The following is a 23,121-nucleotide window of genomic DNA, read 5'->3' as shown; positions in this document are numbered from 1 at the left end:
CTACCCACTAACTTCTCCCTTGCTGCCAGCTCCCTGGTAACTTTTTTGTTCAGCAGAGTACTAGTGTTTATGGCAGAGAGGCAGGCAGAGAGGCTCCAGGGTTCCCTACCAATTTCTAGGCAGACATAATGAGATGTTAGAAAAACAATAGAGATTAATTAAGTTATACACACAATACTCTCAAATTCTCAGCTGTTGTAAATTGGTATAACTTCTTTGAAGTCAATGTATACTAGCTGATGACTGGAGTCAGTGAATCTACCCTCTTTTATGGGGACATGTATATTTCAGTTATTTTTTAAATTATTGAAACACTTATGATCCCATGTTCCATGACCCCAAAGTCACCGGGTGCCCTCTTGGATTCTAAAGAGGTTCTGGATACAGATGTTTACATTAATCCAATGTCTGGACTAAACCCTGGTGTAAATTAAGTTACATTGTAAGCAACAGCATTTGTTATTATGGACTGTGTGTGTTTCAAACTGGAATTAATTTATACTAATCATACTAAATTTTACTTTTGGGTTGGTCTAAGGGGTGGTGAATGGAGACATCTTTGGGAAATGTCTTTTTGAAATATATGCACAATCCCCATGTTTTTAGAGTAGTTCATCACATCTGTTCGTATTTGGTTCACCCAAAAAATGTAAAGAGCCCATGTAGCTTTGCAGTCACAAAGGTATGTGACTATGTGACAGGTAATACTGTCACATAGACCAGGGTTATAAGAAAAACTGGAAGTAGGAGAACAAAAGGTTTCTTAGCTGCCTTTTCAGTAAGCGCTTACAATCCTGCTTGTCTTCATCCCCCTCTGCCCGACCCTTGTCCCAGATTCTGTTTTGTTCCTTCCATTGCTTACTTTTGAGTGGTCTTTTAATAACTAGCTGCAAATGGTGACAACATTGGAAAAAAGTCCCTTTGAAATGTGTGATGCACTGTCCCTCAAACATAGTGATCTTTTAGTCATGGTATGAATTGTATATTGTATGTCAAATACTACATGTCTGACGATTTTGGACCCAATGGTAAGTAATTCATAAATAATATTTTTCTCCTATGTGTTGGTTAAAGGGGTGGCACATGGTTTTTTTGGTTTGACTTCTTGGGGTATACTGTCACTGAAGGGGCCTTTGTTCTTTCCCATAGACGAACTACTATATGCACAATCCCATACCACTAAAGAAATCAACACTTCAGCAAGAGTAATATAGTCTGCCAACTAAACTTTTACTGTGTGTAGGTGACCATTCAGAATGTTCTCTGTTTTATGTTTATACGCACAGAGAACTATGCACAAACTCATGTAGTTTGGTTCTAATATCTTTGTGCTGCTCATTGTCCGTGTATGTAAACTTCCGCTTGCCCATGCTAATTATTGGTTTAATATGGTTGTTGGTGATGATAATCTGTTTATTTCCATTTCTCTCCAAATTAATCCTCTTGTTTGAGTATTTATAATAGTCATTGCACATGTAATCCATGAATGCCGAAAGAACCTAGAAGACAGCATTCACGTAGTTTTTCTCAAAAGCCAGCTGTCTAGCTTTTGGGCCATGACACATGCTTTGTTGGCTGGCTGGGAGAGTCTTATTCAACTCTTCCTTTAGGCAGTCAGAGTTATATTAAAATATTGCTTTTTTGGTTCACGGTCCAATGTTTCCAGTCTGCTAAAGTTCACTTTGCTCTCCTGTTTGGTGATTCCATAATCTCTTTTTACATTTGAAATCTCCACAGGGGGATCAGCAATTGAACCAAATTATCTTATGGTGTCATCAGTCACATACTTGAGTTACTGCTGGAATACCTGAGTGGCGCAGGCTGTGGCTGTTTTTGAGACTTTCTTTTGTAAGTGTGATTGTGATTGTTATATGTGCTCATATACCATGATGTTGGTTGGCAACTAAAGCCTTTTCTGTAATAAGGTGTGAAACACTCTCTGTCACTTGTAAAACTGGTCACATTCAACGTTCCCCCACTTTTAGAAGACCTCTCAAATCCATAAGTAAATCTTCTCCTGCCCTACTCAAGAGAAGTAATTACAGGACACCATTGTGTAGTTATTCTTACTAGCAGTGAAGAAGCAAAATATTAGTGAGTCATGTATAAGTTCCAGTATGCAAACTTTCTTTAAAGTTTTTTGCTTCCTCATCAACAAGCAAAGTGCAGCTCAAGCCTCATTTCTCAACTTTCACATTGTTTTTTTCCTAACTTCATTTTTTTCTTCCAGCTCATGGAGGGAAGAAAGAATTCCAGTTACAAGAGAATAAGAACAGGTGAAGGAAAATGTGGGAGCAAAAGAGTAATAAGAAAAATCCCATGCTGCAGAGAGTTCACAACTTATCGCTAACGGGGTCTCCAGATGGACAAGAGAGAATCCTAAAGGGAGCCAGCAGGAAAATTCTATCCTCCCTTCCGAAACTTCTTCTGAATGGCTCTTTTAGGGACAGAGTGCTGTTTCTGGGATTTAGCTCCATCTTTCTGCTACTTTGTATGGCCTCTTTAACTGCACCACCTGCTTGTCCACCATCATGACAGCTTCTTGTGCAGTCTGTAGGCTCCTCTGAAGTCTGTGGATTTAAATAACAAGAGTCTAACAGTTGATGCCACAGACACCAATGTAAAGCCTGCTGTACTGGTCTCTTAATATATTTTCACATGTTCTGTGCTTCCCCCACTTGGGCATCTATGTATTAGGTACAATGTTTGCCCTTTCCTTGCCAATTCTGAGTTTCTCTGCTATCTGGAAGAGAATTGCTTTGTCTCTTATGGTGGAGTGTGGCTCCAGTTGGACTTCCCTCTATTTGTTAAATTGCTACTATTTGACTGTGAAAGGAACTTGAAACTGATTGTATCTCTCCACCAATATTCTGGGGCCTTTTTTCTGTTTCCCAGCGCAACACTTTCCAGCTATGTGGGCAACATAATCTCTCTGGCTCTACCTCTGACCTGATTCTCCAGCTGCTGGTTTGTCTCACACATTCTGATACTGCTCCTTAAGTGCTATGAGTTTGTCTGCTAGAACTATGGCTGGGGGGTGTTCTTTCTCCAACTCTAGATCTACCATACTCTTTCTCTGTTCCTGGGATCTGGCTCATTAGAATATGCATATAGGAGAACAGCAAGCATCAGCTCCTGCTGTCATAGGTAGATCCTAATTTCTGCTGTTCAGAGCTCCTGCAGTTTAAGAAGCCTCTGTGCACAGATGCCTTTGTTTCTGTTGCTCATTTCAGCTTGCAATTACCTCTATTCTCTGGAGCTGCCCTTCAGGAAGCTGCAGCTTCATTTAGTATCCCTTTCTCCCCGGGCTCTGCATGCTGATTAAATCCCTACCCTTAGTCTTCCTGTTCTCCTTGACATACAGACAACCCATTTATCCATCTCTCTCTCCCTGACCCCTCAATATCAAAAAGATCCAAGGATTTTTCTTCCCCCTCACCCACAAAAACCCAGTATCTTTATTCACCAGCATAAGTTTGTCATGAATTATGAAGTCATCCCTAATATTTGAAATTGATCTAACATCATACTTCCACTACCATATATTGCTTGTATTTATATGACCAGGTTTATAACAGGACCTCATCTGCAGCTTGTTCAATAGAGTGGCTAGCGTGATGGCACAATGCACTCTGCTGTGTGTACACGTACATATAACCATTGATTTAAAGTGGGCAGTCCCACCTAATCTTACCCCATCAGCTCAAGTCTAACATTTTGGACTTAATCTTCTGCAGAGCAAATTCTCACTGCTGATTTCTGAAGGTTTAAAAGGTTTATTTTTGGAGTAAATACATATTTAATCGTATCTATGTTCAAAATATGCCCGTGAAAATGAAATTCTTCAAAAACAATTATGGGTTATCCAAGCCAGCAGCCAAAATTTTCTATGTTATACAGATCTCTGTTGTTTTTTGCTGCAGGTCCATCATATTTCTAAAGTGATGGCAGTGTACGCATTAGATATTTGCAGTCTGGTGTGAACAGGCTGCTCACGAACCCAGTGGGTTCCAATAGGACATACATGCAAAGAAGTAAGCAAGTTAATTTCATAAGTCATTGATGACAGCATAACTGCTGAGTAGTTCAACAAAATAGGCAACAAGTCAATTGTATGTTGTCATCGCTAACATATGAAAATACCTTTTTAAATTCTCCCTCCCTCCTCTCAGCACTGTGTTGTTATTTACAGCACAGAGGATTTGCTCTATAACTCAGTGTGTCACTTCAGGGAATTTGTAGGAAGAAAGGGCATTGCTCTGAAGAAAAAAACACAGGCAGCAGGTTGGCATTCTCCTGAATGTTGCTCCCAGTTTAACAGTGTGACATGGACCTTTTCCCACTTTGCAGGGAATACTCTACGTTATCTCTGTTTTCAAATTAGCAAATTGCATTTTAAATAGTTTTCAGGGCATTTTACATGTGATCTGTAAAAAATGAGAGTTTTGACTTTAGTTTCAGTTTGTGGCATCAAGCAATAGGAAAGTAGTTACATGCATACATATAATTAAGTTTGTGATGAGCAGCATATAATTATATTAAACAGCTGTGGTATGGTGATTACATAGCTAGGATTGGTAATGGAATACAAGGTCTTTTACCTGACCAGTTTGTTTCTGGAACAGGTCGGTTGTGACTGAATGTTGTTACCATCTGACAGCTCTCAGGGGCCTACGTAAAACATGCTGTTGGTCTTAGTCCAGCTTCTACTGGTTAGGTGGTGATCCCTGCAGGCCAAGGTTGAATCATATTGGCAGGGAAATATGGGAAAAATTGCACTGCAACTGTCTGTTCTGTTTTGTTTTGTGAATAAGCAAAGGCTTTTATTCTCCAATGCCAGCTATGTGCACTTTCATAAGCATCAGTTAACTTTCTAATGTGAATATGTATATGTACATATATGTATGTTATAGTGAATCTATATCTAGGTTTCATTAATCTATTATAAATATTTATACACAGCAGGTATATTGTGTTCAGCTATTTTTTTATCACCCTATTTGTTTTATATATTTTAAAATTTGTTACATTAATTTATTAGATAGTTAATTTACTGTTATACCTGTGTATATGTATATATAGATATATATGTAACATGTAAAATAGTATGATCCATCTAGAAGTGTGAAGATAGCTACATGGGTAGGTTCAAACGTGCTTACTGGTTTATTTTTACCTACTTTTTTACTATAGTAAACTCAGTTTTTGTTCAGAACAGAAAAGTAACGCAAATTTTTAATAAATATAAAAGAGAGTAGAAACAAGTTTGCACACCAGACTTATCTGGTTTAAGAAAAAATGTATCATCTATGGTACAATGACCATATAATATTTTAAAATTTTAACTATTGTAGGAAGTGTTGAAGTATTTTTGTGAATTTTAACCATTTTATGTAAACCATTCTTTATCATCAAAGGGTTATCTTTTGACATTGCACTGGGATAAAACTATACAGTAAATAATGAATTGTGGGATGCAGCCAGGCTTGCAGAAAATAACTATTTGAGGGATGGTGCATGAACAGAAAGCTGTAATTTTGACAGGTGGCAAGGTGTCGTGTCACCAAGCCCTTCTAAAGCCTCATATCTCATACCTATTGATTAATGGCTCTAATTAAGGAATGAAATCAAGCATGTGAAGACAGGGGATCGCTTTAGGTCCTTGTTTGGTAGTTTTCTCTTCCTGGCACACAACTCATCCATCTAAATATCACTGCTCTTTCATTTATTACAGTTGGATGATACCAAAAAGGAACTGGAGGGGGTGCATGCTGGTCTTGTCCTGGTCATGCAGGAACTTGATTTGGCAAGAGCTAAGGTAAGAGAATGCACTGGTACATCATCTGAATGACTGCTGCATTGTCAGATTGTTATTTGCCTCTTTTTTCTGCAGCAATTAGTAAATACTTCATGTAATTGATTTTTAATGTAGGGTAAGGCAGCTTTATAGCTTAATGGCCATATTTCAATCTGTTACACTGGTGTAAATCTGGACTAATTTTGAACTGAGTGGAGTTACTTTGTATTTTTATATTTTTACACCAGTGTAACTGAGATCAGAAAGTGGCCCTAGATATGTTTAAACTTCTTATTAATATATATAGTTGAGAAGTATTCAAATCTGTCTGTTTAAAGTCAAAGCTTTTCACTTTCAAATCTAAAAAAGAAAACAAATCCTTAAGTGTAGTGGGTGAAATCTGTAGATTAGGGGAAAGAGAATGATAAAATGAGATGAAATGGGAGAGTTTTGTTGGTAAGCCTAGCAAATCAGGTTATATTAATGAATCTTGTATAATATCTCCTGTGCTCCAAGAATACTCATACACACTCTGCTTACTAACAAGACCAAAAGTCTGACATTATGCTACACAGCTAAACAAGTCCCTGGGGGGAAAAGCTTGCTACTTTTGCCCTGCATTATAATGTTTAAGCTTTGAATCTTTGGCAGACACTTATTAGTTTGGCTAGTTGGAGAGAGCCACCACCTGGAATGTGCAATATACATGGCAAAATATTATTCCCTTTTCCCTAAAATCTGTGACCAAAACAAGAAATCAAAATAAAACAAAAATTCAAAAAATTATGCACTTCTGGTGTATAGAATGTTTAAGAGGCAAAATAATTGTTAAGTGAAAATCAAAGTTTACTGTTTTTGCTACAATTATTTACAGAAATTTGTAAGCAAAAAAAAAAAATTAAACACTTCATTTATAATAAAAAAGTCCATTGATGTGGCCTACAAAATGTATCCTTAACTTAATCCATTGTGTCTTTACAGCACACAATGCACGACATATAAATCATCCAGTCTTTGGAGACTTTTGCCATATACAGGCACCAGGAAATAAGATAGAGACAGAGCTGTTTCAGTTTATTCAATGAATTCAGATTTAGGGCTGATTCTGCAACCCACTAAAGTGAAAGGGAACAGCTTATATCTTGAGGGCTGCAGGACTGGCTGCTTAAACAATTTTTAAAACGCAGTAGTAACTATAAATGTTAATAAAATACCAAAAAGCTTTAATTTGTATTATGGGCTTACATAAAAAGTTTAATTTGCACAGGACGTACTTTGAATTATAACTTTTGCTGACCTGCAATTTAGAAACAGGTCTGTTTTATACATATATAATATGAGTTTATGTGTGTATGCGCATCTCTGTATTTTTTTACACACCACACACTATATGTATTAAAAGCTGAATTATAGTGTAAATCCTAGAAACCAAGATTTCTAATGAAAATGCTCATGCTGCCTTAACTTTACCACTGCTGATGAATTATACCACCAAATTTTATTCATTTAAAGTTGTTTTTAATTGTCTTTTGGACTCTAATGGTGTGACATCTCTGTATAATATTCATTAGAGTTTCAAAAATAGGAAACATCTGGGAATACAGGCACTTTTTGATCCCTCTTATAGGATATTGATTATAATGGTGATGTGATACAGGGATTGTATGATTCAGGATTCACCATAATGGTGTTTGTTACAGTATATTTTGTTATCTAGAGAAAATATGTTATGCCAAGAACTTAAAAAAATAGTTCCTGTCCCTTCATTTGTTCTGTTAGCTTTTCTATAATGCATTTTATAAATTAATTTTATGATTACCTCATCTTTTTTATTTATATTATAAGAGCCCTTCTTTTAAGATTAGAAATAGTAATAAAATCATTGCTTACTGAAGTAGACTTTGAATCTAGCTATGCACATTAGAAAGATGTTACACACTGCATACTTTTAATAATGATCATTTAGAAGATAATTTTAGCATCCACACAAGGGAAAAATGGATTTTTGATGAGTTCTTATATGACCATATGTGGTATTAGTCAGTGTGAGATATTGCTAGCGAGCTCATTGCTTTCAAAAATCAAAGTTAAATGGTTCATCTATCATCAGAATTTGTGTCTGGGCGACTTGTCTGAACATCAGTATGATTTATGGTTTGAATTGGAGGAGTCAACCATGCATGTTTCTTAGTTTATCGTTTTATGCTGTCTTCAATTAAATGTCTATAAACACAGTGATGGCTTTATGACATTGTCCATCAATAAAGACTATCAGATTTTGCATGAGAATATGTAATTTTCAGAAAAATAATGACCTTTTGACTTCTATGTGCCCTGTTGTACACATGATATATATGGCATGTATAGACTTCAATTTATATCCCAGCTCCCTTTGATTTCTATCCTATAGACTAATTAAGACAGTGAACATATTTTGTTTAATGTAATTCAGATATAACACTGCAAAATTTTTTCCTATGAAATTATCAAATAAATAATGGTATGTGGTAGTGATAAGATATAATAGGAACGCATCCTTAAAGACATGTATACAATATCTTGTTTGAATGGTAATGTAAACAAAGAGAAAGGGATTTCAGAACATTTTATTGCATATTGATTCAGTATTTGATTATTTTACCATATCAAGTTTTTGCTAAAGGAAAATAACGTACACATTAAAATTTAAATTAAATTATACTTCAGAATGGATGAATACTAACAAATATAGGCTTTCATTTTCTTCAGGGACATTGAATAATGATACTTTCACTCTTCATATTTATGAATTATTGCATAGTATTCACTGTGGCAGCATATGGAGGTTGAATCATTTTTTGTACAGCTGTGTCCTGATATTGCTGTCAACAGCTATGCATTGTTAAAAAAATTAATAAAATTAGTATAGCAGCTCTTAAAGCAACATTGAATTTTTTTTCAATATGCTTTTATAAGAAAAGTATGCATTTTGTGAAATTTTTTCATATAGCACATAAGGTGCAGGTGGTCAAAGTACCTAGAAGCTGAAATACTGTTAAGGTAGCTTTTAAGTTAAATTTGTAATGAAGTAGGAAATATTTGGTATTTATAACAACTTTGTATTGCATGTACGACTAAATTAGACATATTCATGCTCCCATTCTCCTCCTGTTACATTCGGACAAAAACACGTGTGACATGAGTGTATATTTTAAGTGTATATTCGTTCCAGCTTGCCTGATGTTCTTTTGGTGAGGCACCTGTTGTAAATTTTTCTGTCCCATAAGGCCGTGAACTGAATTTATTTTTCAATTGGTGCATTTTCACAAGGTACAGACTGGCAGTCACCAGATGGTGCTAGGGAGAGTCCTGTCAAGAACTTGCACATATGCACAAAGTCTAATCAAACTGAAGGTAATAGTGACTGTGAGATTATACTAGTGAGCAGTTGTACGTCAGTTGTTTTAATTATTGTAGGTGTTTCCCTTTATTGTACATAACTAGCCTTTGAAATATATCTACTTTGTTGCTTTTTTATATCCTTTCAAGCACCCATTAATAATTTCATTTTCAATTTTGCATTATTCTTGTGTGGAGAAGCAGCAGCGGAGCTAACAATATCCAAATTACCTGAAAACTTTCCAGGAGGTAACACTACCTTCCTCTCACAGTTCTGTGTTTGAAGTTGTATATAAGGCTCTCAGTGATGTTGTTGGGTATGCTACATAGTTCGCTCCATTGAAATCTTATGTGTTTCTTAGCTCTGCAGAGCACATGTACATCCACATTCACCATCATGCAAATAAAGGTACAGAAAAATGTAATAATTGTGCTTTAAAGCAGATTCATGAATTATAAAATGGTCTTTCAGAGGCTTACCTCCTTTACTATGAAGACTATGATAATGAAAAAGGATACTTTACTTGCCTGTCCAAAAAAAAAAAAAATACTGAGGTTGGGTGAGTGGGTGAGTACCATTTTGCAAGGCTTCTTTAAAGGTGTCCTATTCACAGGAGTCTCACTCTTGAGTTTTGAGCATCTTGCGTAAGAAAAGTGGGAGGTTTTCAGCTCTCTAGACTCATGTAGATAGTGCTTTACATATCTACATTACAATATGCAGGGGGTTGGGCTACTGCAGCCTCCTTTAACGGCATTCCAGTTCGGTTACTATCAGACAACAGTCAACAATGCATTACCGCAAAGTGACTGATTCGAGTGGACCTGGCTTTACCTAAGATTCTACGCTAGAAGGGCCTGGTTGCCAGGATTGCTTCCTGCCAAGGCTGTAATGGATATTGATGAGTTGGCTGGATCAAGCTGCTTCTTTCAGTAGGATTGCCATGCATTTGCACCATATTTTGACTGTGCTTTTGAAAGCATGGAGAACACTTCAGTCTGCTATCCCACGGCCCAGGGTGCTCAGGAAAACTATGTTTTATTATAGGATACTACCAGGTATGTTTCCACCCACCTCCACATGAGGGCTTTGTGATTGAGGCAAGTGTGGTCATGACTGAAATTGATTGAGCTTACGTGGTGGTGTCCCTGAATTCAGATATGATGGTGCCCATGACAGAAGTGTTTACCATATAGCAGCCTTAGACTCACTTGCCTTTAGTCATGAGAGACTGGTAAGTTTGTAAGATGGAGGGGAGGAAGAAGGCTATCACCTTTATAGATTTTCATTTCTCCAGGAGAAACATGCTGAATTTAAGAAGATCCTCTGAGAATGTTGGGACAGGCAGGTATTGGGTTTTCGTGGCTTTTGATGTAGGTAATACTATTATGAGAATGGCTTTTTCTAATGGGGGCCTTCATTTGGAAAGTTAGAAGAAACGTGGAGATATGGTATACAAAGAAGAGAATCTTTTTAAGGAGACATTGGAGGCAAGCCTTCAGAAGATGAAGGAAACTTTAATGTGTCTCAGAGTAGCAGCTGTGTTAGTCTGTATCCGCAAAAAGAAAAGGAGTATTTGTGGCACCTTAGAGACTAACAAATTTATTTGAGCATAAGCTTTCGTGAGCTACAGCTCACTTCATTGGATGCATTCAGTGGAAAATACAGTGGGGGGATTTTATATACACAGAGAACATGAAACAATGGGTGTTACCATACACACTGTAATGAGAGTGATCAGGTAAGGTGAGCTATTACCAGCAGGAGAGAAAAAAAACAAAACCCAACAACCAAAAACACCTTTTGTAGTGACAATCAAGGTGGGCCATCTCCAACAGTTGACAAGAACGTGTGAGGAACAGCGGGGGAGGGGGGGAACAGACATGGGGAAACAGTCCTACCTTTACTTACACAAAGTAAAACTGCTTCCGCACATTCATTTCCCCCCCAACCCCCCCACTGTTCCCCACACGCTCCCGCCAACTGCTCGAAATGGCCCACCCCGACCACCACCAAAAAAGGTCTCTTTTTTTCCGGTGGTGGCGGGAGCATGTGGTGAACAGTGGGGGGGGGGGGGGAAATGAAGGTGGGAAAGTAGTTTTACTTTGTGTAAGTAAAGGTACGACTGTTTCCCCATGTTTGTTCCCCCCCCCCGCCGCTGTTCCTCACACGTTCTTGTCAATTGCTGGAGATGGCCCACCTTGATTGTCACTACAAAAGATTTTTTTTTTCTCCTGCTGGTAATAGCTCACCTTACCTGATCACTCTCGTTACAATGTGTATGGTAACACCCATTGTTTCATGATCTCTGTGTATATAAAATCTCCCCACTGTATTTTCCACTGCATGCATCCGATGAAGTGAGCTGTAGCTCAAGAAAGCTTATGCTCAAATAAATTTGTTAGTCTCCAAGGTGCCACAAGTACTCCTTTTCTTTTTAATGTGTCTGTTTCCTAATTTATTTTCTCACTCTATCAGGGTCCAATAGGATGCCGGGTATTGTGTGATTGGCATAAAGAGCAAGCAGATATCATCAAGGTCCATACTATGAATGGTGGGTCTGATGGTCACAACAATATCTGTAGTACCCATCAAATGTCTCCAGTGGGCCTAGAGAACCCTGGTGACAGAAGTTATATAGGGACACTCAGACCACATCCTGATAATGACATTACCTCAAAATCTTTTTTACTTGGTGGCAGTCCATGAACCATCTCTAATTAGATCTAGATATTCAAATTTAACCACTAGTGCAAATGAACATAACATTCTCAACATGTGGAGTGTGTGTAAAGGTTCTGGAGGTTCTCCACCTCAATCTGTTTTTCCTTCCTCTCCCAATGAGGTGATAGAGTCAGGTGTGTCATTGCATCTTTGGGATGATTTCAGGGCATATCAGGACCTGTTGAATAGGTCTCCTCTCTTGACATACAAGTGGAGACAGTTGAGGAGAGCTTACATTTGTTTGGTGGACATTTGGGGTTCAACAGTGTAGCTTTCCCCATAAATGAGTGCATTCTGGAGTCTGTAAGGGTTCTGCAACAAATGACATCTTCTCTATCACCAATACCAAAAGGACTGAATGGAGCTACCATGTCCCCTCACGGGAATATGAACATTTTTACAAACACGCTCAGACCTGGGTCCTTGGTGGTCACAGCGATGAACGAGAAGTAGCATTGGGGCAGTCTGTTTCTACCCCAAAGTCAAGACAGGCAAAAAACCCCGATCTTTTCACTAGAAAATTCTACAGCAGGGCTACAATTTCATATCTTTAACCAGCAGGCCTTGTTGGGCAGATGCAGTTGCCTCAAATTTGTGGACAAGTTACCGGGGTATGCTAGGCAAGAGTTTCAGGCAGTAGTGGATGAGGGAAAGCTGGCAGATAGTAGCTCTCATCAGATGGCTTTGGATGTGGCATACTCTGGAGCAGTGGAATCTGCTATCACAAAACACAGATGTTCATCGATCCAATCATCAGATCTTCCTCAGGAGGTCCAGCACACTATCCAGGATCTCTCCATTGAGGATCCAAATATATTTTCCCAGTAGACTGCTGAAAAGCTGCACAGCCTGAAGTCTTTACAGATTTGTACTCTGGTTCCTAGAAAGAAGTAATTCTGCCCTCAGTCACTGCATCATTGCCTGCCTTTGACACATAGGCAACCTGACCAGTCTAGGAGAAAAGGAAAGATCATAGGAGGGAGACCATCACCTTCCTCATTTTTCATCTGCTATGAGCTCATCCAGGCAGCCTGGGAATGCCAAGCAGTCTGTTGGACTGCCTTGTCAAGGACAGCTTACCAGTTTGCCTTTTGCCAGCTATGCCTATCCCTGTTTTTTCCAAGAGCTTATCCCATTTCCTAAGTGGTTGGACCCATATTATAACAGACTGGTGGGTCCTAAGCATGGTGGAATTGGGATACAGGCCTCCATTTATTTCTATTCCTCCCTGCCCATCTTCAGGGACCTTTCTCATGAGTAGGTCTTCCTTTGGGAGGTGCGGTCTCTCCTCAGGTTGGGAGCCATAGAGGAGGTTTCTCCTCTCCTCAGAAGGAAAGGGTTTTAGTCATGCTATTTCCTAATTCCAAAGGCAAAAGGGGGTCTCAGATCCATATTAGGCCTGCAAGAGCTAAATACTTATATAAAGAAAATAAAATTCCACGTGTTCACCCTAGCATCCATTATCCTCTCACTAGTTCCTGGCAGCTGGTATGCTGACTCGCCTTGAGGAATGAAGTACTTGTGCCACCTTAGAGACTAACCAATTTATTTGAGCATGAGCTTTCGTGAGCTACAGCTCACTTCATCGGATGCATACTGTGGAAACTGCAGAAGACATTATATACACAGATTTCAGAGTAACAGCCGTGTTAGTCTGTATTCGCAAAAAGAAAAGGAGGACTTGTGGCACCTTAGAGACTAACCAATTTATTTGAGCATGAGCTTTCGTGAGCTACAGCTCACTTCATCGGATGAAGTGAGCTGTAGCTCACGAAAGCTCATGCTCAAATAAATTGGTTAGTCTCTAAGGTGCCACAAGTCCTCCTTTTCTTTTTTGTATATACACAGAGTCCACGAAACAATACCTCCTCCCACCCCACTCTCCTGCTGGTAATAGCTTATCTAAAGTGATCATCGAGTTGGGCCATTTCCAGCACAAATCCAGGTTTTCTCACCCTCCACCCCCCCCCCCCACAAACTCACTCTCCTGCTGGTAATAGCCCATCCAAAGTGACCACTCTCTTTACAATGTGTATGATAATCAAGGTGGGCCATTTCCAGCACAAATCCAGGTTTTCTCACCCCCCACCCCCACCCCCTCCAAAAACCACACACACAAACTCACTCTCCTGCTGGTAATAGCTTATCCAAAGTGACCACTCTCCTTACAATGTGCATGATAATCAAGGTGGGCCATTTCCAGCACAAATCCAGGTTTTCTCACCCCCCCACCCCCATACACACACAAACTCACTCTTCTGCTGGTAATAGCTCATCCAAAGTGACCACTCTCCCTACAATGTGCATGATAATCAAGGTGGGCCATTTCCAGCACAAATCCAGGTTTTCTCACCCCCCCTCACCCCCACCCCCACACACAAACTCACTCTCCTGCTGGCAATAGCTCATCCAAACTGACCACTCTCCTTACAATGTGTATGATAATCAAGGTGGGCCATTTCCAGCATAAATCCAAGTTTAACCAGAACGTCTGCGGGGGTGGGGGGGTAGGAAAAAACAAGGGGAAATAGGCTACCTTGCATAATGACTTAGCCACTCCCAGTCTCTATTTAAGCCTAAATTAATAGTATCCAATTTGCAAATGAATTCACTTTTAATTAACACTATTTATTAATTTAGGCTTAAATAGAGACTGGGAGTGGCTAAGTCATTATGCAAGGTAGCCTATTTCCCCTTGTTTCCCCCCCCCCCCCGAGACGTTCTGGTTAAACTTGGATTTATGCTGGAAATGGCCCACCTTGATTATCATACACATTGTAAGGAGAGTGGTCAGTTTGGATGAGCTATTGCCAGCAGGAGAGTGAGTTTGTGTGTGTGTGTGTGGGGGGGGGTGAGAAAACCTGGATTTGTGCTGGAAATGGCCCATCTTGATTGTCATACACATTGTAAAGAGAGTGGTCACTTTGGATGGGCTATTACCAGCAGGAGAGTGAGTTTGTGTGTGGGGGTGCGGAGGGTGAGAAAACCTGGATTTGTGCTGGAAATGGCCCAACTCGATGATCACTTTAGATAAGCTATTACCAGCAGGAGAGTGGGGTGGGAGGAGGTATTGTTTCATGGTCTCTGTGTATATAATGTCTTCTGCAGTTTCCACAGTATGCATCTGATGAAGTGAGCTGTAGCTCATGAAAGCTCATGCTCAAATAAATTGGTCCTGATCAACAACTTGAGGAATGAATAGTTCCATGTCGAAATCCATCAGAGCCACAGGAAATTCCTCAGATTTATGGTCAAACAATCCCATTATCAGTTTATGGTCCCGCCTTTTGGCCTGTCTGTGACCCCATGAGTATTTACAAAATGCCTGGCGGTAGTAGCTACATTCCTAAGAAAAACAGGAGTACAAATGTTTCCATACCTGGCTGACCGGTTGGTGGGAGGTTGGTCCAAGAATTCAGTGTGGCCAAAATCCAGTCCATATTCAGAGTGCTAGGACTGCTGATCAACAATGAAATGTCAGTCTTCTCACCAGCTCAGAGATAAACTTTATAGGAGAGGTACTGGATTCTACAGTAGTCATAGCTTTCCTACTGCAAACCACGTTCCAGATGTGTTAGCCATTTCATTAGTCCTGAAGGCCCATCCAGCCACCACTGTAAGGAACTGCCTTAGACTTCTGGGGCACATGGGGCTTATGTGGTTCGGCATGCCAGGCTTCATCTGAGGAAGTTGCTGGTTGAGGTCAGTGTACTCCTGGATTTGGCACCCACTGGACACATTGGGCCTGTCATAAATATAAAGGGAAGGGTAACCACCTGTCTGTATACAGTGCTATAAAATCCCTCCTGGCCAGAGGCAAAATCCTTTCACCTGTAAAGGGTTAAGAAGCTAAGGTAACCCCGCTGGCACCTGACCCAAAATGGCCAATGAGGGGAAAAGTTTCTTTCAAATCTGGAGGGGGCGGAACAAAGGGTTTGGTCTGTCTGTGTGATGCTTTTGCCAAGAACAGATCAGGAATGGAGCCTTACAACTCCTGTAAAGTTAGTAAGTAATCTATAAGTAATCTAGCTAGAAAATGCGTTAGATTTTCTTTTGTTTAATGGCTGGTAAAATAAGCTGTGCTGGATGGAATGTATATTCCTGTTTTTGTGTCTTTTGTAACTTAAGGTTTTGCCTAGAGGGATTCTCTTTGTCTTGAATCTGATTAATCCTGATTTTACAGAGGTGATTCTTTTACCTTTTCTTTAATTAAAATTCTTCTTTTAAGAACCTGATTGCTTTTTTATTGTTCTTAAGATCCAAGAGTTTGGGTCTGTGTTCACCTGTACAAATTGGTGAGGATTCTTATCAAGCCTTCCCCAGGAAAGGGGGTGTAGGGCTTGGGGGGATATTTTGGGGGAAAACGTCTCCAAGTGGGCTCTTTCCCTGTTCTTAGTTTAAAATGCTTAGTGGTGGCAGCATACGGTTCAAGGACAAGGCAAAGTTTGTACCTTGGGGAAGTTTTTAACCTAAGCTGGTAAGAATAAGCTTAGGGGGTCTTTCATGCAGGTCCCCCACGTCTGTACCCTACAGTTCAGAGTGGGAAAGGAACCTTGACAGGGCCAAATGCCCATAGGAGTCTTCGCTTCTTTGGAATGGTGGATGAACCCAACCAACATATGTATGGGAGTTCCGTTCATTCCCCCACAACTCACATTGACTCTGGTTACAGATGCTTCTACCCTACTTGGGGAGCCCACTTGGGGAATCTACAGACTCAAGACCTCTGGGTTGGCCAAGGTTTAGCTCTCCACATAAATGTAAGAAAGATGAGAGCCATTTGTGTAGTTTGTCTTGCTTTCCTCCCTCATATTAAGGAAGGGAATTTACTAGTTCTTACAGACAACACAGCAGTGATGTTCTACGTGAACAGACAGTGTGGGGCCAGATTGGATCATCTGAGTGCCAAGAGGCAATACTGCTTTTGGAGTTTTGCATCACCAACACAATTCACTTCAAAGCCTCCAGGTGTCAAGAACAGTCTGGCAGACTGCTTGAGCAGATCTTTCACAAATCATCACAAGAGGTCTCTCCAGTCAGATATAGCCTGTGAGATTCTTTACATAGTCTAGACTCAGAGCCAGAGTATTTGTAATTTGTAATTGATAGGAAGGCAATACTCCATAGGATGAGGGTGAAAGAGGAACAGTTTGGTGGGGGGCAGGGAAGGGAAGCAAGTGTGCAGAATGAGGAGCTGGAGGAGAAAAGCTGCAGTGAATGGACCTTTTGGCCATCTGTAACTTGTTTTAACTCATTTAAGGTCCTAATAGTTCACAGCTCCTTACAAATATAGGAAAAAACACCTAACAAACAGTAGACACCTCAAAAGAGCAAAGAAAATATGTTTTACTAGGATCTGTTTTTCATAGTGGAAAGATGCATTGCCCAAGGATATCTTGTGCTTTACACAATTGGTCTGTATCTCAGATGGGGCTCCTATGTGCTACCGAAATACAAATTATAAATAATAATAATATAAAAATAATAAATCTCCATAAAGCTGCATTTTAAAAAAATGAAATGTAAAATTAATGAGCCATAGCTTAATAACAATAAGCCAATTCGGAGTGTTTATTAGTCGCTACTGGTACACTTCTCAGGTGGTTGAAGACATGATGCTTAAAATACATCTGAGGTGCATGCCATCTGCCTACTAAGGCATACTATATTGTCACTTATTGCTCTATTCTTCTACTGTTTGCACCCCAAGACAATTTCTTTAATTTAATATTATGATACACCTACAGACCAATTCATAGTAGGTGACACTTATCCTAATGTTTCAGCACTGATGAAAGGATGAATAACATTGATTTACTGAATTATAACAAGGACCAGAGACTTAGCATATTTTTTTCAGAAGGATTAGAACCATAAAATCATAGAACCATGAGGCTAGAAGGGACCACCAGGGTCAACTAGTCTAACCCTGTGCCAAGATGCAGGATTTGTTGTGTCTAAACCATCCAAGACCGATGGTTATCCAGCCTCCTTTTGAAAGCCTCCAGTGAAGGAGCTTCCATGACCTCCTGAGTCAGTCTGTTCCTTTGTCCTACTATTATTACAGTTAGGAAGTTTTTCCTGAGATTTAATCTAAATCTGCTGTGCTGTATTTTGAACCTCTTGCCTCTTGTCCTGCCCTCTGTGGCAAGAGAGAACAACTTTTCTCCATCATTTTTATGGCAGCCTTTCAAGTATTTGAAGACTGCTCTCATGTCCTCCCTTAATCTCCTCTTTTCTAAACTAAACATAGCCAGTTCCTTCAGCCTTTGCTCATACGGCTTGCATTCTATTCCTTTGATCATTTTTGCCACTCCCTTCTGGATCCTTTCCAGTTTCTTCACATCTCTTGACACAGTACTCCAGCTGAGGCCTAACCAGTGCCAAATAGAGAGGTACTATCACCTCCCCTGACTTGCATGCTATGCCTCTGTTAATGCAACCTAAAATTGCATTTGCTTTTTTTGTAACAGCATCACACTGTTGACTCATGTTGCGGTTGTGATCCACCACAACTCTGATATCCTTCTCAACAGTGCTGCTGCCAAGCCAGTTATCCCCCATCTTATATTTGTGCATTTGGTTTTTCTTCCCTAAGTGTAGCACCTTATATTTGTCTTTGTTGAATTTCATTTTGTTGTCTATAGTTCCATTCTCCAATTTATCAAGATCCCTTTGAAGTTTAGCTCTATCCTCCAAAGTGTTTGGAACCCCCCAGCTTTGTCTCATCTGCAAATTTGATCAGTATGCTCTCTGTTCCTACATCCAAGGAATTAATAAAGACATTAAATAACACTGGATCCATAACAAATCCCTGGAGAACTCCAGGTTCCCCACTCAAGACCTCCTTCCAATCTGACGTCATTCCATTAATAGTTACTCATTGTTTGCAGTTGTTTAACCAATTATGTGTTCACTTAATGGTACTTCCACCATGCCTGCATTTCTCCAGTTTATTTATCAGAATGTCATGTAGGACTGTGTCAAAACTCTTGCTAAAGTCCAGATATATTATCTCCACCGCATTCCTCCTGTCTACCAAACTAGTTACCCTGTCAAATAAGGAAATCAAACTGGTTTGAGAAGATTGTGTGAGATTGTATGATCGCAAACTGTTACATAGTGATAATCATATAAGTCCTGATCACTAGAGACATGTATAACTTGTGGGCAGGATGTGTAAATTTATGGTTCCTGTAAGAAATGGTTTCCTCTAAACCACATTTGGAAGATGAAGGAATGGATGAATGTGGATAAAAACTGATTTTTTTAAAATGGAAACAATCTGATATTTAATTTAAATTGCATATAGGTTTATTTAAAAAAATCCTATTTAAAATTAACATTGAAATTGACAACCTATATTAAGTCCTAAACTACTTATAATCTATTACAATCATTTAAATGGAAAACAAACAAAAATATTAAGCAATATATGTCTGCTGCCAAATTTTAAAAGAAGTCATACCACTGAACTGGTAGGTTTCAGCGTAGCAGCCATGTTAGTCTGTATTCGCAAAAAGAAAAGAAGTACTAGTGGCACCTTAGAGACTAACCAATTTATTTGAACTGGTAGACGTCATTGACTAAGCACTTGGAACTAGAATTTGCTGATGTGCTAAACCAGCTTTTGACAACAGTGGCCTTTGCTGCAAATGGAGAGAGGATATTTCTTTCATTTCAGTTTATACAACTAGTTCAGTTCAACGACTAGTTCAGTCAAAGTTAATAAACCAATTGGGAGTTGAAAAAGCAGGAAAGCTTGTTTTCCTCATCCAATGTGTAAACAAAAAGTAGGCATGAGATCTACTAGTTCTAAAATCTTGATGGGCATGGGGACCAAAAACAATAAATTCAGTTAATTGACTACAGATAATTCCTTTGTTTAATAGATCAGCGAGTTTAAATGAAAAACATGTTCTGAAAACCAAATCAACATGTTTTAATGGTTACCAGCTAATGAGAATCAATCTTATGCTCAAATAAATTGGTTAGTCTCTAAGGTGCCACAAGCACTCCTAATCTTTGCTTAGAAAATAAGCACTAGAAAGTACAAATGCAAAACATGATTAAAATCTATTTAAATCAGGGTTTCTTGCTTGCTGATTTAAATCATGATTAAAGTTGGTAATTTAAATCAATCCACCCTGAAATGGATGAATGAAAGATTCACAAACCTACCTCTGGAGAGCTATCAGCAAATTAAAAACAGAATGATTCTGATTGTTTAGAAGATAAAGCAATGAGGATTAATGCAAACTCATCATTTTGTCCAGTTATATGGTATTGTCACAAGTTTTCCTTTCTACTCTACTATAATAGATTCCTCACATTAATGGGTTCACATCCCCAGTGTGCGGCTCCCTGCCTCGTGCATGCTGCAGCTGCACATACTCCAGCCCAGGCTGAGGATGCTTAGGTTTGCAAACTGGCTGGGGAATGGGAGCCACATAGACTCTGCCTCCATCCCCCTTCCTGCCCACTGCCTCCTCTAGCTGCTGCTAAGGACAGAGTGGAAGGTGTCCGGGAAACACTCCGAGAGCATCTGTGCTCAGTCCATCGTCTCTAGCACTGAGGCCTCCTGCTCCATATTGACCGCAGTGTAAGTTGTTTTATTATGGCTCAGAGTCTTCAAATCTTCCAAATATCCCACTTTGTTATGTTCAAATGGCTAATTTTAAAATGTAATACAGTGCATTCTCTGATTTAAAGAAATTAGCTATTAGTATTATTTAACCAGTAATTTTGTTTCCAGAAGTGTGCATTTGTTTATCGTTGTTATTAGTAGTATTAGTTTATTGATTGGTTGATTGATTTGGCTTAGGGTTTTTTCCTATTGATTTTCTGTGAATATATGTGGCACTAGTGAGCTACCATAGATAAAGTTTAAAACCTATCTGACTGTATATATTTTTATTCTCCTTTTTGAGGATAATGTAGATAAAAGGGTCTGTGGAGGCTTGACTATAGGTCAGAGTCCCAGCCTGTGGGAACCTTGGCAACTTTTCCGTAGGAGGCTGCATCATCCAACTACTCTCCCACTCTGTCTGCCTCGACTCATCCTCCACTGTGAGCATGCCCAGCAGGGGCGGCAGGGTGTGGCCTCCTGTGTCCAGAGCAACTCCTTAACCCTAACTTCTCCAGAGTGGGTTTGTGCACCCCTTCACAATGACCTGGAAGAAAACATAAAATTATCATGGATAAAGTTGCAGATGACACAAAACTTGTGGGAGTGATGAGTAATGAAGAGGAGAGGTCACTGATTCAGAGTGATCTAGATCACTTGGTAAACTAGATGCAAATGAACAATGTGTTAATGTGTCTAAGTGTAAATGTATACATCTAGGAACAAAGAATGTAGGACATGCTTCCAGGATGAGGCACTCTATTCTGGAAAGTAATGACTCTTAAAAAGATTTGAGGCGTTGTCATAAATATAAAGGGAAGGGTAACCACCTTTCTGTATACAGTGCTATAAAATCCCTCCTGGCCAGAGGCAAAACCCTTTCACCTGTAAAGGGTTAAGAAGCTAAGGTAACCTTGCTGGCACCTGACCCAAAATGACCAATGAGGAGACAAGATACTTTCAAATCTGGATGGGGGGGACAAAGGGTTTTGTTTGTCTGTGTGATACCTTTACCAGGAACAGATCAAGGGTGCAAGCCTTCCAACTCCTGTAAAGTTAGTAAGTAATCTGGCTAGAAAATGTGTTAAATTTTCTTTTGTTTAATGGCTTGTAAAATTCGCTGTGCTGGAGGGAATGTGTATTCCTGTTTTTGTGTCTTTTTGTAACTTATGGTTCTGCCTAGAGGGATTCTCTATGTTTTGAATCTGATTACCCTGTAAAGTATTTACCATCCTGATTTTACAGAGGTGATTCTTTTACCTTTTCTTTAAATGAAATTCTTCTTTTAAGAACCTGATTGCTTTTTCATTGTTCTTAAGATCCAAGGGTTTGGGTCTGTGTTCACCTGTACCAATTGGTGAGGATATTATTATCAAGCCTTCCCCAGGAAAGGGGGTGTAGGGCTTGGGGGGATATTTTGGGGGAAAACATCTCCAAGTGGGCTCTTTCCTTGTTCTTTGTTTAAATCGCTTGGTGGTGGCAGCATATCAGGTTTTTAACCTAAGCTGGTTCCCAAGGCAAGAAAGAAATCTGTGCCTTGGGGAAGTTTTAGCCTAAGCTGGTAATAATAAGCTTACGGGGCCTTTCATGCAGGTCCCCACATCTGTACCCTAGAGTTCAGAGTGGGGAAGGAACCTTGACGGGGTCATGATGGATAATCAGATGTACATGAGTTCACAGTGCGATGCTGTCGTCAAAAGAGCAAGTGTGATCCTTGGATGCATAAACAGGGGAATCTTGAGTATGAGTAGAGAGGTTAAAATGCTTAAAATGAACAAGAGGTATTTTCAAATTACATGAATATTTTTTCAAGTTTAAGACATATTTTGAGGTATGATTTGTTACTTTAAAACTTTTTGTGAAGTTTTTGTACTGCTTTCACAGAAAGATGCTTTTATATGGTGTTTTGCTTTGGCAGATATCTTGCAAAGAGGACATAATCTAGACCCTGAAAATGCAACAAATCTATAATGAGGACAAACTAAGCAATGCAGATAAAAAGGTAAAGTAAGTTTTTCATTTAAATAATGTTTAGGATATTTTTTATTGTTTTAGTGTTTTTCATGTGAGTTAAATTTGGACATCATGTAATTATTAGAAAATGTTATTTCTTCATAATTAATTTGGAAAAATATTAATTTTGAAAAAGACAATTTAGTATTATATGAAATCAGTACAGCTTTAATTAGACAATTTCATTTATGTTTATATTTAATCAATAGGTATATTCTAAAAAGGTAACAGTATGCATAAACCACCTTTTGCAGTATATATTAGGAACAATGTGGGAATAGTGATTGAGATGATTCTTGAAACATCTTACAGATTCAGCATCAAGAAAAATTATTTGAACAATTACATGAAAAACACTTTAATGTAATAGTATCAAAAAGAAAGAAGAGAAAATTGATTCACTGGGCAGCAATTGGAAAAAGCAAGCACTGCAAAGAAAGAACATATTAGAGTTAGAGTTTCTTAGTTCTTCAACAACCTGACTCATTTATTAAGCACCCTGTAGGAAATTTGGGAGTGCTAGGTCAGAAATTATTTGTAAGAGAGAAACAGGACTGGGTGTTGAAACAGGGTATCGAAGCATGA

At 39.1% G+C, this 23,121-nt stretch overlaps 1 long non-coding RNA gene across 1 annotated transcript in view; it reads left to right on the top strand.

The window, feature by feature from the left end:
* LOC141981363 (uncharacterized) overlaps positions 1-22,496 on the top strand; it is a 57,132-nt gene extending 34,636 nt beyond the window's left edge. Inside the window, exons 2-3 of the long non-coding RNA XR_012637747.1 lie at positions 5,735-5,818; positions 22,442-22,496. This is a non-coding gene — a long non-coding RNA (uncharacterized LOC141981363). The remainder of the gene's footprint in view (positions 1-5,734; positions 5,819-22,441) is intronic.
* The last annotated feature ends 625 nt before the right edge of the window (positions 22,497-23,121 follow it).

This window comes from Natator depressus, chromosome 2 (genome assembly GCF_965152275.1).
Source record: "Natator depressus isolate rNatDep1 chromosome 2, rNatDep2.hap1, whole genome shotgun sequence".
Classification (NCBI taxonomy): domain Eukaryota; kingdom Metazoa; phylum Chordata; order Testudines; family Cheloniidae; genus Natator; species Natator depressus.
This window is presented reverse-complemented; position numbering and strand designations above follow the sequence as displayed.